The sequence below is a fragment of the Mustela nigripes genome, chromosome 14 (genome assembly GCF_022355385.1).
Source record: "Mustela nigripes isolate SB6536 chromosome 14, MUSNIG.SB6536, whole genome shotgun sequence".
NCBI lineage: Eukaryota > Metazoa > Chordata > Mammalia > Carnivora > Mustelidae > Mustela > Mustela nigripes.
The window spans coordinates 708,732-727,204 of NC_081570.1; the positions used below are offsets into that span (position 1 = coordinate 708,732).

General features: G+C 50.8%; 1 protein-coding gene across 2 annotated transcripts in view; it reads right to left on the reverse strand.

Moving 5' to 3' along the window:
• The window catches only part of GNB1 (G protein subunit beta 1), an 87,265-nt gene that overhangs the window by 67,793 nt on the left and 999 nt on the right, over positions 1 to 18,473 (reverse strand). The gene's annotated exons all lie outside the window — the stretch shown is intronic.

Genomic DNA, 18,473 nt, shown 5'->3' on the forward strand with positions numbered 1-18,473 from the left:
ACTTGGAACTTGGAATGCTTCCAGCACAGCTCGGGGTTCTCACGGACAGCCAACAAACCCGCCCCGCTCACGAGGCCTCATCTCAGCGCCGCACATCAGCATCCCCTAAGTCTGCAAAGCAAACACTCTGGGGCCATCCTAGATCCTCTCCCCTCCCTGGTCCCCTATGCCCGGTCCATTAGCACCAGCACTCTGGTTGGCTCAACCGCCGGAGCACACTGCAATCTACCCATTGCTTTCATGTCCTCAGCCCGCCCACGTTTGCCAAGCCACATCATTTCTCATCAACATGATCTTTGCCTCTATCTTCCCCCCAACAACCCATTCTTCATTCAGCAAGCCGAACAATCTAAAAATCTCCCATCTTGTCACTTCCTGCTTAAACTCAATGGCTTTCCGATGCACCAAGAAAAAATCCAACCTTTTTTCCAGTGTGTGGTAGCCACAATATGCACTGTCCACAACAGGGCACTTCTGAAAATCAAAAGCACTGACCAGACAGAACCACAGCTCACCAGGCGTACACGGACCCTGTCCTGGGCAAACTGGTGACTGAGGACGTCTTCCCTCGAAGCTCTGGCCGTGTGGTTGTCCCCATCTCAAGGCCTGTGTGATCACTGCTCTCTTCCCGCACCTGCCTGGCCCCTCTCATCGGCGCACAAAGGCCTTCCCCAGCTGTCCTCAACTAAGGCCCCCTCCTCCACACGGTACCCTGCAGCACTCACCCTAACATAGAAATCTGCTGTCTCCCCGGGGAGGATAAAATTAGAAGCTATTTCCTAGTGTTACTGACAAGCACCATGTATCACTCAGACAGCATTTGCCAAGTGTTTGATAATAAACTGGGAAACCACAGTGGCTCAGTCGGTTAAGCATCTGCTTTTGGCTCAGGTCATGATCCCAGGGTCCTGGGTTGAGTCCTGTATTAGGCTCCCTGCAAAGCAGGGAGTCTGCTTCTCCTTCTGCCTACTACTCCCCCTGCTCGTGCTCTCTCTCTTACTCTTTCTGACAAGTAAAGAAATAAAATCTTAAAAAAAAAAAAAAAATGAAATAAGTTGTTTTTATAAGGATTTCATTTCTGGAATTCATTCCACAGAAACCTTATTAGCCGGACATCGTACAGCCGGCGATTCTGGCTGCCGTGCTACGTTAAGGTCTGTGGTGGGTTTTCAGACTCTGGAAGCCAAGCTGCAGAAAGGTCCACGATGGGTTTTCAGAAGTGAGCACAGGTTCTTTGCAGCTCCTCCCACCAAGACCCAGTGTCTAATTCCCCGCGCTCACAGTCTGGGCCAGGCCTTCTAACTCGGCTTCGACCGACAGAACGTAGCTAGGGCAAGGCTCTGTGACTTCTGAGCGTAGCTTCAAGAAGCAAAGCAACTTCTGTCCCTGCCCTCTCGGATCTCAGCCACCACCGGACGGCTGATGGGCCTGCCGGAGACGTCATGTGGAGGACAGAGAAGCCCTGGCTGCAAGTCCGTGCAGGTTAGGCCACCCAGGAAGCATGGCCCCAGCCCACCTGCCAATCTGCTGGTGCACAAGTGAGCACGGCCAACGCCATGCAGAGCACAGGTGAGCTCACTCGCTCAGCTCTGCCCGAACACAAAGCTGTACTTGTCACTGCTCTTCTCCTCCAGCACATCTGAGGGCAGTCACTTGGGTGTTGTGCAGTAACAGATACGGACAGAAGGCCATGATGAATTTTTCTTCACTGCATATTAGTTTAAATCCGAGTTCCCAACATGGGCACTGCTGACATCTGGGGCTGGCCAACCCTTTGCCGTGGAGTAGCAATCCCACAGCAGACCCCGAGCTGTGACAACTACAAATGCCTCCAGACAAAAACCAAGAGCAGAGGGGCACCTGGGTGGCGCAGGAAGTTAAGCGCCTGACTCCTGATTTTGGCTCAGGTCATGATCTCAGGGTTGGGAGATTGAGCCCTGCGTTGGGCTCCACACTAAGCCTGGAGCCTGCTTTAGATTTTCTCTCTCCCTCTCCCACTGCCCCTCCTCCCTCCAGAAAAAGCAAGAGCAGAATACTGTCTGCACCTCTAGGGGAACTGGTGCTTCCACACCAAAGGAAGGATTCATTGTTCTGGAGGGCATTCTTTGTGGTGTCTCTTTCCATTAACTTCTGATCTGAGCTGACACAGAACGTTCTTTCCCTCAATTAGTGAAACAGACATTGGTGGTAGCCTCTACCTTCATCCTGTGAAAGTCAGCACAAGGATGTCACTCTTCTGTCACCACAAAAGAAACAAGACAGATGCAAAGGGGACGCCTGGGTGGCTCAGTTGGTGGACGACTGCCTTCGGCTCAGATCATGATCCCGGAGTCCCGGGATCGAGTCCCGCATCGGGCTCCCAGCTCCACGGGGAGTCTGCTTCTCTCTCTGAGCTTCTCCTCGCTCATGCTCTCTCTCAGTCTCTCTCAAATAAATAAATAAAATCTTAAAAAAAAAAAAAAGAGACCAATGCAAAGAACATTAAGTACTTCCAGGGCCCTTGCACGCAGCACAGTGCCTGGCCCCCAACAGATCCTGAAACCCCAGCTACAGACTGAATTCCAAAGACCCCAGAAGACAAAAATGGTTAAAACTAGCCAAAGCCACAATCTAAGATGCTTTAAATCCAGCAAGTTTATGAACCATGTATTTTTTTAAAAAACGGTAAAATATTTAGAAGTATATTTAACTAGGGCACCTGGGTAGCTCAGTTGGTTAAGCAACTGGCTCTTGATTTTGGCTTAGGTCATGACCTCAGAGTTGTGAGATCAAGCCCTGTGTCGGGCCCCACGCTCTGGAGTCGGCCGGAGAGGCACTCTTCCGCCTCCCGCCAGCCCCGCCCCTATCCTGCTCCAGGACACTCAGAGAAGTGTCTTTAAAAAAAGTCTTTAAAAAAAAAAGCAAATTTAACTAGCAAAACTTCAGTTCTTTATACAATATAAACTATTCTCTAAAACATACACGTGTCACATGGGTGCAGGGGGCTCAGTCGGTTAAGCACTGGACTCCTGATTTTGGCTCATGATCTCAGGGCGTCAGGATCAAGCCGAGTCGGGCTCCACGCTCCCCACAGCATCTGCCTGAGAATCTTCCGTCTCCTTCCCACTCTGCCTCTCTCCCTGCCATGTGCACACATGCTCTCTTCAAAATATAAAATAAAATCTTTGGGGCGCCTGGGTGGCTCAGTGCATTGAGCCTCTGCCTTCGGCTCGGGTCATGATCTCAGGGTCCTGGGATTGAGTCCCGCATCGGGCTCTCTGCTCAGCAGGGAGCCTGCTTCCTCCTCTCTCTGTGCCTGCCTGTCTGCCTACTTGTGATCTCTCTCTGTCAAATAAATAAATAAAATATAAAAAAAATAAAAAATAAAAAATAAAAAAATAAAATAAAATCTTTAAACATGAATTTAAAATATTTGACAAACACTTCAAGATCTACGCGACAGGGCGCCTGGGTGGCTCAGTGGGTTAAGCCGCTGCCTTCGGCTCAGGTCATGATCTCAGGGTCCTGGGATCGAGTCCCGCATCGGGCTCTCTGCTCAGCGGGGAGCCTGCTTCCTCCTCTCTCTCTGCCTGCCTCTCTGCCTACTTGTGATCTCTGTCTGTCAAATAAATAAAAAAAATCTTAAAAAAAAAAAAAAAAAAAAAAGATCTACGCGACATAGGCTCCTAACCATAGATATGTAAGAGATGCTAAACAGAAGTTCGAAATGGACTGAATTTCCCAAATTCTTATCCCCCTTATGCAGAGACTAGAGACCCTCTGCTCAGCGGGGAGCCTGCCTCTTTTCCTCTCCCACTCCCCATTTGTGTTCCCTGTCTTCCTCTGTGTCAAATAAATCAATAAAATCTTTAAAAAAAAAAAAAAAAAAAAAGCTTCTACTGGAGATGGGAGAAATGCACACCTCCAGGAGTGGGGCAGTCTTTCTTCTGTCCGGAGTGCTCACTGCTGTATACCAACACATACATGGTCATTTAAGAAAATAACATAGAGGGCCCTGGGTGGCTCAGTCCCTTAAGCGTCTGCCTTCGGCTCAGGTCATGATCCTAGAGTCCTGGGATCAAGCCCCACATTGGGCTCTCTGCTCAGCAAAAAGCCTGCTTCCCCCTCTTCCTCTGCTTGTCTCTCCCCCAAATAAATAAATAAAATCTTTTTTTTTTTAAGATTTTTATTTATTTATTTGACAGAGAGAGATCACAAGTAGGCAGAGAGAGGAGGAAGCAGGCTCCCTGCTGAGCAGAGAGCCCGATGCAGGGCTGGATCCCAGGATCCTGAGACCACTACCCCAGTGGAAGGCAGAGGCCTCAACCCACTGAGCCACCCAGGTGCCCAATAAATAAAATCTTTAAAACACCAAACCATTTAAAACCAAAAGTAGTATTTATATATAAATTACCTGCATGTTAAGTTCTTCAAATCAAGCCTAAAAATCAAGTCTACGAGGTTCCTCTGAAGTTAAAAAAAAGAATGATTTACCCACCAACTTACAACATTAATCTCAACAATATTAGAGGCTTTTAATTGTAATTCTATGTTTTTAAGGTAGCATTATCTGAATCTGGGAGCGAGTGTTTGGACAGAAGAGCTGCTACTTTAAAGCTCTTCTTTCACAGCCGCAGAACTTCCTCAAAGCACAGCCCGCTGGTCAGCGGCTCAGTTCCCTCCTGGGTACGTCTCCGTCCCAGTCATAGGAAATGTGTGGCGGTCAGTTCCCACATTTTAAGAAAAGGTACAGAGAGCATCATGGTCACTTTCCAATCCAAAAAGCACATCTTAAATGCCTTCCCAGTCAATGTAAGGCACCAAGACTCCCTGCTGAGCCCATCAGTGCCCAGGAGACCTCTCCGGCCTGTCTCTGGGTCTACAGCAGCCACCCCAAACCCAAATCCCACTGGAAGCGGACCTAAGGCTTTGTCAAGAACTCTCTTAGCCATTCCCAGGAGAACTGCCTAGAAGTTCATGTCCAGGCCACTGTCCCCAAGCCTGTGTAGCAGATTCATTTGGGGCACTTCTCTAAAACACCCCAAGTGGTGGGCTTACACATGGATTGATGGACACTTCTGGGAGTCTTGACTCACAGGTTCAAGAACTAACCCTGCCCGCACACACAGCTCAACTGGTGTGCGCTCTGCTTTCAGCCCGGGCTGGCTGGGGAGAAAGCGAGGCCAGGGCTGATTACTGTCCCTATCACATACGGTGAACGCTATGAAATGGTAACTGTGGCCTATCTATGTGACCAAACACAGGGGTAACCGGGAAAAGCCTGTCTGAGGAGGAAGCGCTCCTGCTGAAACCTGGAGGACTAGGCGCACAGCACTGGCAACGGCGAGAGGACTAGGGACACGAGGGGGACAAGCCAAAGGACAGGTCTGGAGGTCAGAAAGGCTGGAGAAGGGGCGCCTGGGGGCTCAGTGGGTTAAGCCCCTGCCTTCGGCTCAGGTCATGATCCCAGCGTCCTGGGATCGAGTCCCGCATCGGGCTCCTTGCTCAGGGAGCAGGGAGCCTGCTTCTCCCTCTGCCTCTGCCTGTGCTCGCTCTCTCTGACAAATAAATAATTAAAATCTTTAAAAAAAAAAAAAAAGAAAGAAAGAAAGAAAAAGAAAGGTGGAGAAGGTTATAAATCTTCGAGTCATCGAAACCATCAGTCAACAGCCTTTACAAGAGACAACAGATGGGAACAGCCATGATCGCCTGAGAGCCCAAGAGCGGAGAAAATCCTGGACCCAAGACTAAGAAACGCCGGGCACCTGAGGGTATGTAGGGCAGACAAAAGAGGAAACCTGGTCGGAAACCAGGAAGGACAAACCAGAGGTGAGCAGGGGGCCAGGAACTAAGACAGTAGAGTGTTTCAAAGAGGTGGCGGTGGTCGACCAAGTTCAACAGCAGCAGACAGTATGCTGAACACGGGAGAAAGTGGTTGTGTTCCAGAGAGCTCTCTCTCCTCAAGCAGAAGCAGAGGGGTGCTTGCAGACAAGGAGAACAAAAGATGGACAGAATCTCTCAAATGGTTTTTCCAGCCCTGACCCAACACAGACCTGCAAAGCCCAGCTCTATTCCTGAACTTCAGTTTTGTGCGACATCAAGAATCCTTTTAAAGAAACATTTACCTTTCTATTCAAGTTGTCTCTGACTGGCGTCTTTCACTGGCAACTACGTCTTCTGTTCACGAGCTTGGCCATGAAGGGAAGGGAAGGACCCTGAAGACAGGGAGTCAGGAACTTAAGGAGACCGGGGTTAAGGATGAAACTCTAGGTAAGTCCAGCAAGTCTTTCTTACCAGTATCCCCTGAGGGACGCCTGGGTGGCTCAGTGGGTTAAGCCCCTGCCTTCGGCTCAGGTCATGATCCCAGGGTGTGACATCGGGCCCCACACTGGGCTCCCTGCACTGTGCGGAGCCTGCTTCTCCGCCTCCCTCTGCTGCTCCCCCTGCTTGTAGTCTCTCTCTCAGTATCAAAAAAATAAATAAAACCTTTAAAAACAAAACAGTATCCCCTGAAAACTGCTGTCTACCTGTAGGCATGACTTTATTTGGAGAAAGGGTCTTTGCAAGTATCATCAGGGTGGATCCTCACCCAACGGGCGTACCTTATGAAGGAAGAGACATGCGCCGAGAGAAGGCCAAGTGAAAACAGAGGCAAAAACCAGACTGCGGGCAACCCCCAGAAGCTAGAAAGTAGAGGGAGCTGCCTGGCCAACACCCTGGTTTTAGATTTTCCGTCTCCAAAACTGTGAGAGTAAATTTGTTTCAGCCCCGTAGTTTGTGATAATCTTACAGCACCCCAGGAAAGTAACAAGTTTCATCTTTAGTTTCTTTCTTTCTTTTTTTTTTAAGGTTTTATTTATTTATTTGACAGAGAGAGAACACAAGTAGGCAGAGAGGCAGGCAGAGAGAGAGAGAGAGGAGGAAGCAGGCTCCCTGCCGAGCAGAGATCCCGATGTGGGACTCGATCCCAGGACCCTGAGATCATGACCTGAGCTGAAGGCAGCGGCTTAACCCACGGAGCCACCCAGGCGCCCTCATCTTTAGTTTCTTTAGGGGCTCTATTCTGCCTTCAAACATGACAATTTCAAATTGTCCGATTTCAAAACCAAGCAGAAGAACCCCTGAAAGCTATAAGACCGCGGCCACCACGACAGGAACAGAGCGTGAGTCGGCTTGACCAGCACCCGCGGAAAGGAGGCAGGCACAGGGGCCAGACGCCCACGCCCACGTGGAAATGGAAGCAAGCACTCCAGCTCCCGCAGCAAAGCAGGGGCAAGCGTTTTATTCGAGCCGCCTCACTTAATCCTCCCGAATCCCGAGATGAGAAAGCTGGTATAGAAATAAGTCACTTGGGCACCTGGGGGGCTCAGTCCATGAAGCGTCTGCCTACAGCTCAGGTCATGATGCCAGGGTTCTGGGATCGAGTCCCACATCGGGCTCCCTCGCCCTCTGCCACTGCTCCTACTTGTGCGCGCGCGCTCTCTCAAGTAAATAAAATCTTTGAGAAAACTGAAGAGGGGAACAGTAACAACGAGACCCCAGAGAAGGAGAACGGGACAGAGGACTGAGGCAGGAGAGGCTGAAACGAGACCCGCATGAACCAGGAGGTCATGTCACAGAGGACTCAGTCACCTTGGGGCGTGTGGCTGGCTCAGTTGGGAGCGCATGCGGCTCTTGGTCTCAGGGTCGTGGGTTCAAGCCCAAACTGGGTGTAGAGACTACTTAAATAAAAACTTAAATAAAACTTAAATTACTTAAATAAATCTTTTTTTTTTAATTTTTATTTATTTACTTGACAGAGAGGGATCACAAGCAGGCAGAGAGGCAGAGAGGAGGAAGCAGGCTCCCTGCTGAGCAGAGCCCGATGCGGGACTCGATCCCAGGACCCCGAGATCATGACCTGAGCCGAAGGCAGCGGCTTCACCCACGGAGCCACCCAGGCGCCCCTACTTAAATAAATCTTCAAGCGTCTGTCATGTTTGAAGGTAGAAACGGGCCCCCAAAGAAACTACAGGTGAAACTGTTGGTAAATGTATTCCCAAGTGGAAGAGTCTTTGCTTTATAACAGAGGAAGGAGCAGACGCAGACACCCAAGGCTTCCAGGAGGAGAGGGTAAGGGAGAAGGTCAAGCTAGAGGGTCACCGTGTGGTAATTAAGAGCTCTGGAGGCCAACGACTCAAGTTCAAACTTGGGTCCCACTGCTTAATCCCCCCGACGGGTTAGTCATCTGTGAAATGGGGCTATTCACAGTCCCTGCCTCAGAGCTGACGCGAGAATCCCAGGGCAGTACGCTCTCAGCACGGCACTGGGTCACCAAAACCACCGAGAAGGCCGGGTGGAGGGGCCAAGCCAAGGTCTGCGGGCATGGATTTCTACAGGGCAGTCCTGAAGTCCTTCCCCCAACCTATTTTATATGTATGTAACATCTGTGCCAAGCGGAGATTATCGGTCCAAGGCCTGCTGCCCGCTCACCGCCTCCTGCTCGCCGCTCCAACGCTTCGGCCTCCTGCTGTAAGACGAAACTCGAGCAGGGCGAGGGCTCCGTCGGTGAAGCGGCTGCCTGCGGCTCTGCTCATGATCCCAGGGTCCTGGGATGGAACCCCATGGGGGGGGTCCCTGCTCGGCGAGCAGTCTGCTTCTCCCTCTTCCTCTGCCCCTCTCCCCGTCCATGCTCCCCAATAAAATCTTCTTAACAAAATGAAATTCTTGCAACCACTATGGCCCCGTCCGCCCTGTTTCCCAGCACAGACTTTTCCGCCACCTGACGGCCGGCCCTCTTACCAGGGCAAAGCTGCCATCTCTCCCCACTGCCTCAACAGCAGATGCTCCTTGGCACTGCTGGGCCCCTCAACAAGCCTGTTACCGCGGTTCCCCTCTTGCACCGGTTTCCCCCCCCATACCTGACAGTGCTCCAGCTCCTCCGTCTGAAATCAGAACAGAACAGAGCCCTCCCTCCTCACTGCCTCCCACACCGCACTGTCAATCGCTGGCCCTGGGGAGTCCTGGCAGTAAATCCTCTGGTCTACTTCTCTCAGCCCCATCTGCTACTCCGATCACCCCCGCCCCACCCTGCCCAAGGCCTTCCGAGGCTCTAGCACATACTCGACGCCCCCCAGCTTCTAACCACACTTCTCAGTGCTCCTCTTCCGCCTGCTCTTACAGCCACACACCCTCAGGGCTCGGTCCCGAGGCCTCTTCTCCAGCTACTCCAACGGGTTTTCTTCTTCTTTTTAATAATTTTTTTAAAAGATTTTATTTACTTATTTGACAGAGAGAGAACAGAAGTAGGCAGAGAGGCAGCAGAAAGAGGGGGAAGCAGGCTGCCCGCTGAGCAGGGAGCTCAATGTGGGGCTCGATCCCAGGACCCTGAGATCATGACCTGAGCCGAAGGCAGAGGCTTAACCCACTGAGCCACGCAGGCACCCCTCTTTTTGACAATTTTTAGGTTTTGGTTTTTTTTTTTTAAGATTTTATTTATTTACTTGACAGAGAGAGAGACAGTGAGAGAGGAAACACAAACAAGGGGACGGAGAGGGAGAGGGAAGCTCCCCACTGAGCAGGAGCCGCTGCGGGGCTCCATCCCAGGACTCTGGGATCATGACCTGAGCTGAAGGCAGCAGCTTAATGAGTGAGCCACCCAGGCGCCCCTGGGGTTTTCAACCTTTAGAGAGATCTCTGGATTCCCCCTAGGAAAAGGCACAATCTTACACCTATAATGCTCCATCAGCAGGGGGAGAAGGGGAGACAGACACATCAGGACAGAGCGCCTGTCTCCAGGTGAGGACCGCTCTGGTCCCTGGAGGCATCCTGGGCCAGTTCCCTAGATGTGACCCAGCTGGGCCGTGCCGTGCTCGGCCCAGCTCTCCACATCTCTGCTGCTCAGATGGCGTGTTCTTCGTCTCCCTCCACACATCATCAGGGAGGATCAGGGGCTTTTCCTTCTGTGGGTTACACCTATGGGTATTTAGTGTGTTTGACATTAAAATGGAGAAGGTCTTAAAATGTTTAGTTTAATAAGGACGCCTGGGTGGCTCAGTGGGTTAAAACCTCTGCCTTCTGCTCAGGTCATGATCCCAGACATGATCCCATGTCAACTTGTGTATCTCTGTCAGATAAATAAATAAAATCTTTAAAAATAAAATAAAATAAAATAAAATAAAATAAAATGTTTAATAAACCTATTACATGTTACCATAAAGGACATTTTTACAAAAAACAGCTGGAAGTGCACCTCGGTGGTTCAGCCGGTTAAGTGTCCGCCTTCGGCTCAGGTCATGAACCTGCTTCTCCCCCCGTCCCTCCTCCCACTCGTTCTCTCAATCTCTTTCTCTCTCAAATAAACCATCTTTTTAAAAAAATAGCTTAAAAAAAATGGGACACCTGGGTGGCTCAGCCAGTTACGCATCTGACTTCAGCTCAGGTCATCATCTTGGGGTCCAGGGAGTGAGCCCCGCTGTCAGGGTCCACGTTCAGCTCAGGGTCGGCTTGTCCCTCAGTCCCTCCCCCTGCTCACGCTCTCTCTCTCTCTCTCTCTCAAATACGTAAAATCTAAGAAAAAAAACCAACAAGAAAGACATCACCTGAGGAGAAGAGCTGCAGTATTCCGCATCTTAGCCCCACCTCGTTAACGTGCACTGAACAGCGGCGAGCTGAATGCTCCCGTCTGTTGGTGCACTCGCTCTGCTGCAACCACATACTGCTAGGTTGAAGCACAGGAGGAAAATTCAGTCTCACACAGATACACAGCTGGAAAAGGAAGAAGTACTTTAACAACCTTTTCAAATAAATATGCACAGTCTTCTTTCATACTAAATCAAAACTTGACAAGTACTACGTTTTCTAAAGGGAAGTTCTGTTGTGGAATCTGAAACCGTGCCACTTAATTTTTAATACCACTACATTAAATTCCATGGGATTTATTCCATTCAGAGTGGACCTTTTACCGTCTGTGACTTAGCAGCATCACACACAGGCCATCGGAAAACTATCAGTTCACTGAATTAAGCACATCTTCCAAATGTTGACACATTTCATTACATAATATTAAAAAGAAACATTTCCTAAGCATCGTCACCTACAAAAAAGTCTTTAAATACTGGGGAGCTGTCAAGCTCATGATAGCAGAATCAAGTTTTCCAAAATTCTAATTTCCATTTGAAAGCTCAGATTTTATCACTGCCAACAATACTGTCCGTTACATTCCTTGAAATACCTGGTTCACTTCGTTCAATTTCAAGAGCGTATCTGCTGTGTAAATAACCCGTCTGAAGGGCCAGCCTCGTCTGTCAGTGGTACTTCCAACGCCTCGGCCCACCCCCCTGACTGGGAGACCAGACATCCATCTCCCAGCCGGGGAAAAACGGATACTCAGGGTTAAAGTGTAATAAAGTTGGGCGCCTGGGTGGCTCAGTGGTTGAGCCGCTGCCTTCGGCTCAGGTCATGATCTCAGGGTCCTGGGATCGAGTCCCGCATCGGGCTCTCTGCTCAGCAGGGAGCCTGCTTCCTCCTCTCTCTCTGCCTGCCGCTCTGCCTACTTGTGGTTTCTCTCTGTCAAATAAATAAATAAAATCTTCAAAAAAAAAAAAAATAAAGTGTAATAAAGTTAATTTCTATGCTTCATCAAAGACATTAAACTGGATTTTTCCAAACACCAGTTCATGGTGGGGAACACTCTGACTTCGGTAATACTCTAACTGCTCGGAGATCACGGCCCTGACTTGTTCAAGAACCAGCAGTTCACCCACCACTTTTGTACCATCAACGCAAGTATCAATACAGTGAACATCAAATAGCGTCTTAAAGACTGTGTAAGCAGCTCTGACCCAACGAACCACACAGAAGGGTCGCAGGGAACCCCAAGAGTCTGCAGATCATACTTTAAGACCTCCCCCTCCTAATAATTATTATTCCCAAAACTTCAATTACCATCTAAATAGTGTTAACTCTGAGAGACGCCTGGGTGCTCAGGTCATGATCCCAGGGTCCTGGGATCGAGTCCCAGATGGGGCTGGCTCCCTGCTCAGCAGGAAGTCGGCTTCGCTCTCTGCCTGCAGCTTCTCCTCCTTGTGCTCTCTGACAAATACATAAATAAAAATGTTTAAATAGTGTTAACTCTTAAAAGCCTGCCTCCAATCCAGAACACTCCTTCAGAGCTCCACACTCACATACACAAAATCCAGACATTTACTGGGCATCCTGTTAGGAGGCTGGTAATACTGCAGTGAACCAAAATTCTTGTCTTCGTGGAGCTGAGAACCAGTGGGGAGATCAGCACAAGGACTAGGAAAGCAGAGCAAGGTAAAATGGTAGAGATTAATGGATGAGAGAATGACCTCTGAGGAGCGGATATTCGAACCAGAGCCGAATGAAGGCAGTGAACTCTGTAAGCCAACCTTCAGGAGAGGAGCTTTCCAGGGAGAGGAGCCGAAAGCCTACGGACTGATCCACCCTTGAGAGATGTCCTAGATCCTCCAACCCAATGTGCATAAACCGAACTCATAATCCACTGCACACCCCCTACTAAACCACTGCTCCTTCTTTCAGTAAATGCCAAGCCACCACCCAGACGCCCAGGACAGACAGACACCCGCGGTCTTCTCTTCTTGCCTTCCATGCAGCCATCACGGCTTCCAGTCGCCAGCTGCACCGCCCTGGTCCAGACTCCCGCCTCTCTACACCAGCACCCCATGTGGCCCTTTCTGGCCAGTCTTCCTCCCTCATCTGAATGTGCTCCAAGCTCAAGTACCATGTCATGGCCCAGATTAGGTCAATCTCCTCTTTAAAAGCCCTTTAAAGTCCCCCAGAGCCCTCCAGCCCTTTAGACCTTCGTCCCCGACAAGCCATACTCTCTTTCCCTCAAAACACGAGGACTGAGCACCGGCCACTAGCACAGCAGGCCCTGCCCTGCCCTGCGTGCCGGAGACACAGAGGCTAAAGGAGGCCGACTGGTGATCAAGTCTCTCTCCTCAGCTTCAAACACGCTTCCCTTCCCTTCCCTTCCCCCCACCCATGCATGCCAGGCAGGCTCCACTAGAGGGTCCTTCAGGTCTCTATTTTTTTTTTTTAATTTTTTTAAAGTAGGTAGAGAGGCAGGCAGAGAGAGAGGAGGAAGCAGGCTTCCTGCCGAGCAGAGAGCCCACCGCGGGACTCGATCCCACGACCCTGAGATCATGACCTGAGCCGAAGGCAGAGGCTTTAACCCACTGAGCCACACCCAGGCGCCCCCAGGTCTCAACTTTAAAACACACTTTATTCCGGGGCGCCTGGGCGGCTCAGTCGGTGAAGCATCTGACTCAGTCATCATCTCTAGCTGTCCCACTAACCCCCCGACCTTGAATTTCTCCTCTGCACCTGCTTGTTAGGCTATTAGACGATACTCAGTGAGGCCCTGGGACACACCCATTCTACGGCAGTTTATAGCCTCAGCACCTACCAGAAAAGGTGCTGAACAAGCACTTTTTCTTTTTTGGGGGGCTGTTTAAGATTTTTATGTATTCAGGGGCACCTGGGGGGTTCAGTCGGTTAAGTGTCTGCCTCCAGCTCTGGTCATGATCTCAGGGTCCTGGAATCGAGCCCCACATCAGGTTCCCTGCTCAGCGGGGAGCCTGCTTCTCTCCCTCTGCTGCTCTCCATTTGTGCTCTCTCTCAGATAAATAAAATCTTAAAATAATAATAATAATAATAATTTTGCCAGCTTTCAAAATGAATTATAGTATCAAAATTCTCCTATAAAGGGTTAAGGAAAGCCCTTCAAGAAAAGAAAACCATGTGAGAAGACTCTGGAGAAAGTGAGGTCGTAAACTGGACAGGGTTTGGCAAAGACCTCTGACACGGATATTCCAACCTCTGAATTAATAATACTCCTCTGGAACCGCTAGGAAGAAAGAAAAAAACCTCTTAGTAAGCTGTCTTCTTGTAACATTTAACATCACCACAGTTAAAGGGATTTCTGCAAAGCACGGCCACTAGCACTGGGAAGAGCTAAAGGGTTTGCTGGGGGCCAGGCACTGCTGCTGGAGAGCTTCATACCGGTCTGCTCGCTCCACCCTGAAACCCCCGCTAGGAAGGGAGGTTCTAGAACACCTGCTTTACATGTAAGAAAACAGACCGAGTTAAGTAAAAATCCACACCCGACCCAGCAAGTTGAATTACAGCACTAGGCTCTAACTCCACGGTAGCAGTCCTTTCAGAAAGGAGGGAACTTCTCTCCCTCTCAAGAAGTTACCAATTATTTTATCTTATTTTTAAGATTTTATTTATTTATTTGACAGAGATCACAAGTAAGCAGAAAGACCGGGGGAGGGGGGGTGGAGAAGCAGACTCCCCGCTGAGCAGAGAGCCCGATTCAGACTTGATCCCAGGACCCTGAGATTGTGACATGAGCTGAAGGCAGAGGCTTTTACCCACTGAACCACAAGAAGGTGCCCAGGTGCCCCCAAGAAGTTATGAATTATTTTAAAGTTCCTATGACAATTTTTTTAAAACCTACGGTAGAGGCTTTAACACAACACTCTGTTGTCTAATTAGAACATGTCCAGGATTTGTTAAAGCTTTATCAGCTACAGCACTGGACAAGCAGTCAAGAGAACCTGTAATACTCATCAGGACTGTATTTTATAATCGCCACAGGCCTAAGTCAGGAGACAGATATACGTAAATATACAATTACCCACAAGTAACCAGTATGTTCAACCAATTCCCTGATAATTCTAGTCCTGACAGGCTAAAGAATATACAAGTCTTTTTCCATCTTGGTAAAATGCATTCAGTTCGGAGTGGCTAATTACTAAATCATAGCCTTTTATCAGTGCCAATATATAGGTTCAACTGAGTAATCTCTTAAAAATTACCCTAGATAGGGCGCCTGGGTGGCTCAGTGGGTTAAAGCCTCGGTCTTCGGCTCAGGTCATGATCTCAGGGTCCTGGGATCGAGTCCCGCATCGGGCTCTCTGCTCCGCGGGGAGCCTGCTTCCCCCTCTCTCTCTGCCTGCCTCTCTGCCTACATGTGATCTCAGCTGTCAATAAATAAATAAAGTCTTTAAAAAAAAAATTACCCTAGGGACGCCTGGGTGGCTCAGTCGGTTGGACGACTGCCTTCGGCTCAGGTCATGATCCTGGAGTCCCGGGATCAAGTCCCGCATCGGGCTCCCAGCTCCATGGGGAGTCTGCTTCTCTCTCTGACCTTCTCCTCATTAATGCTCTCTCTCACTGTCTCCCTCTCAAGTAAATAAATAAAATCTTTAAAAAAAAAAAAAAATTACCCTAGATAATCTTGACTTGATTTTTAAGATTTTATTCAATTTTTTGAAAGAAAGAGAGAGAAAGAACACGCAAGGGAGGGTGGGTGGGCGGGCCAGAGGCAGAGGGAGAAGCAGGCCCTTCTCTGAACAGGGAGCCCTATGTAGGGCTTGATCCCAGGACCCTGGGATCATAACCTGAGTCAAAGACAGACCCTTAACAGACTGAGCCGCCCAGGTGCTCCTTGACTTGATCTTTAACTTTTTTTGTTTTTATCTTTTTAAGTAATCCCTACCCCCAACGTGAGGCTCAAACACACACCCCAGAGATCAGGAGTCTCAGCCTCTACTGACTGATCAGCCAGGTGCCTCTGGTCTTTTAAACACGTAGAAATGGCTTTCCCCAGAACTTCGGTTTAGTAACTCAAATAATGGATACTTAAGTCTTTAAGAAAAAGAAAGCGACATTACTCCATAAAAGGAGCTTTTTTATCACTGGAAGCCACCAGGAGTTTCTTTCCATTGACTACCAGGGCACCTAATCCAAGGCACCACCACAAGAAAGGACTAAAAGGTGTAATGGACCCATTTAAATGCCTACAGATTGCCTGTATTTCCCAAATAAGAGTTCTGGAGCACAACAGGAGCTGTAAGAAGAAGTGCTGCTCCATTTTCCTAGCAGAATACTCACACGATGCTGCGGTACCCAATGCAGGCACACAGCCCCACCGACTTCAAACCCGCCCTTCCTTCCACCTTTCCCTGTGGTGTGTGAAATGCGCATCTGACCTCAGTGTCCATAGAAGCCTCTTGTTCTCTCTCCATCGGATGTTCACTAAACCAAACACCTAACTGGCCCATCTTCGTACTTTCTCTAACCATTCAGCCATGAATGCAAACCCGAAATCAGAATTTTTCCCAGGGTTAAAAGATTCTAAGATATTTTTGTTCACTTACTAGACTGGAATAACAGAGGTTTCAAAATAATATAGCACGCCATATGGTCAAGCCCAGATAATAACATTGAGAATATCTGTTACCAATCCACTAATGCTTTTAAAAGCCAAGGTCTGTAGACAGTAAGAATTTAATCCAATTTGGAGGCCAACATGAGCCAGAGAAACCAACACGGTCAGAGAAAAAACAATCCAGTGAAGAAACTATAAAAAATGCCAATACTGCATTTATTGTCTAAAATAAAATCAATGTTACTCATTAAAGAAGGTATTAGCTGAAAAACCAAGGGATGGTGCATAGGCAAGTCTAAAGATATCCTGAAGACCTTTCTCAAAGTGATGTGTAGAAACACAATGTTTTCAAACATGCCCATGGACAACAGAAATCGTAGGGGTACATTTAGCAAAGGAAAAAGTCACAGAACAGAGCTTTGAAAAATAAGTTAAGTCGTCATAAAATCAGCCCCTTCCTCAAGCCGTCACGGTTAGCCTACCAAGGTGATGCAAGCTTTGCAGTCAGTCACTAGGCATGAAAAAATCTGAAAAGAACCTTTAAGTTTTACTCTAAAAAGAACCAGACAGTACAGGGGTCTGGGTGGTCCAGTCAGCTGTCGGACTCTGGCTCGGGTCCTGCGTCCTGGGCTGAGCTGGACTCTTGACCCGTTAGGGCGTCTGCTTGTCCGTCTCCCTCTCCCCTGACTGGTGGGTCTCTGTCCAAAATAAATCCAATCTTAAACAACAACTACTACACTGTTCTGCGGCCTTTTAACGGTCTTCTAGATCTGTTCCGAGATGAAGACTCCATGAGGAAACTTACTACAAGTCCCCTCCAAGCAGAAGTAACTCGGAATATTGAACAAAGAAATCTTTAAAGGTATCTCTAATGTCCTTCAACGGCATGAACTCGGCGGTGAGTGCTGCCGTGGCGCTATCCACGCAGCCCCCTGGAGAAGTCCAGTGTCCCCGCGGAGGAAGTTTCCGTCCAGTGCGCGTTCCCATTCCGAACCCAAACGGCACGGCTGAAGTTTTCCTTCCAGGCATGCTCTCGAGTCCTCCCGACAGAAGCGGAAACGGAGCCCCAACACGGGTCGTCCCGCCCCCCGCGCCCCGCAGAAAGAAATGGGCATCAGTCACAGGCACAACCGCGAAACAACTCTGCTTTCCCAAATTCCCACTTGCAAGCCAAGCGTGGAGCACCTGGCAGGCCGAGGCGCAGGCCGAGGCGCAGGAGCAGGCGCAGGAGCAGGCGCAGGAAGCCAGCCGGCACCTCCACCTGGGCACAGAGGGGACCCCGCCGCCGGAGGTCCCACCCCTCAGCCCTCCGGGTCCCGCAGGGCGGTCCGGAGCCCACCACCCAGTGCTCTCCGTTTCCGGCCGGCTCCCGCGGCGAGGAAGCTCCCACCCAGTCGCGCCGGGGCGCGGATCTCAGACCCGCTCGCGAGTCGGTGGCACCAACGCTGTGCCCACGCTCACGCCCGGTATTAAGGAAGCAGAAGAGGAACTGCCCGTCCACGTTCTCGTTGCAGGGGCGGGGGCAGACCGACCTCCCCGACAGAAGGCAGGCGAACCCTCCGCCGCCCGAATACCAAAGCTGCAACTTGGACACTAAACAATCCCTGTAGACGTACTCCTCGGAACTCGCGGGGCACCGCCCCCGACCTGGAGCGAAAGCGACTCCCACGGAGCGGGGCGTCCGTCTGTCCCCGAAGCCACGCTCGGGCCCGCCGTCTCCGGAGCCGCGGCCGGGCCGGCCCGCGAGCCGCGCGCTCGGACGCCCAGAGGACACACACAGAGACGCCGCGGGCACGGCGGCGCAGGGGTCTGCCCAGGCCTGCGGCACCGACGCGCTAGCGGGGTCCCCGCGCCGCCGCATCCCGCAGCCGCCCGCCCCGACACACCGTCCCGCGGGGCCGCGCGCCTCCAGCTCGGCGCTCGGTCCCGGCCCGGCGCCTCGGTGCAGCGGGCGGAGCCGGCGGACACCAGCGCTTCCGCGCGCGGCGGGGCGATCCGGGGCGCTGGAGGCGGTGTCACCACGTTCGGAAGCGCAAACGATCCGCAAGGAAAACACGGGGGGGCTCGGAAAGGGCGAGGGCTCGGCCGCCCCCCGGCGCGATCCCCGGGCCTGCGCCCCTCCCACACCCGCCGCGGGCGCAGGGCTCGCGGGGCGCCGGGGCGCTCGCACCCGGGGTCCCCGCGCCCCCCGCCCGCCCCCTGAGGCTCGCGGGCCCCCAACCCCACCGGGGCGCGGGAGGCCGGGCGCGCGCGGCGGCTGACCGTGGCGGCGGCGGCGGCGCGCCATCTT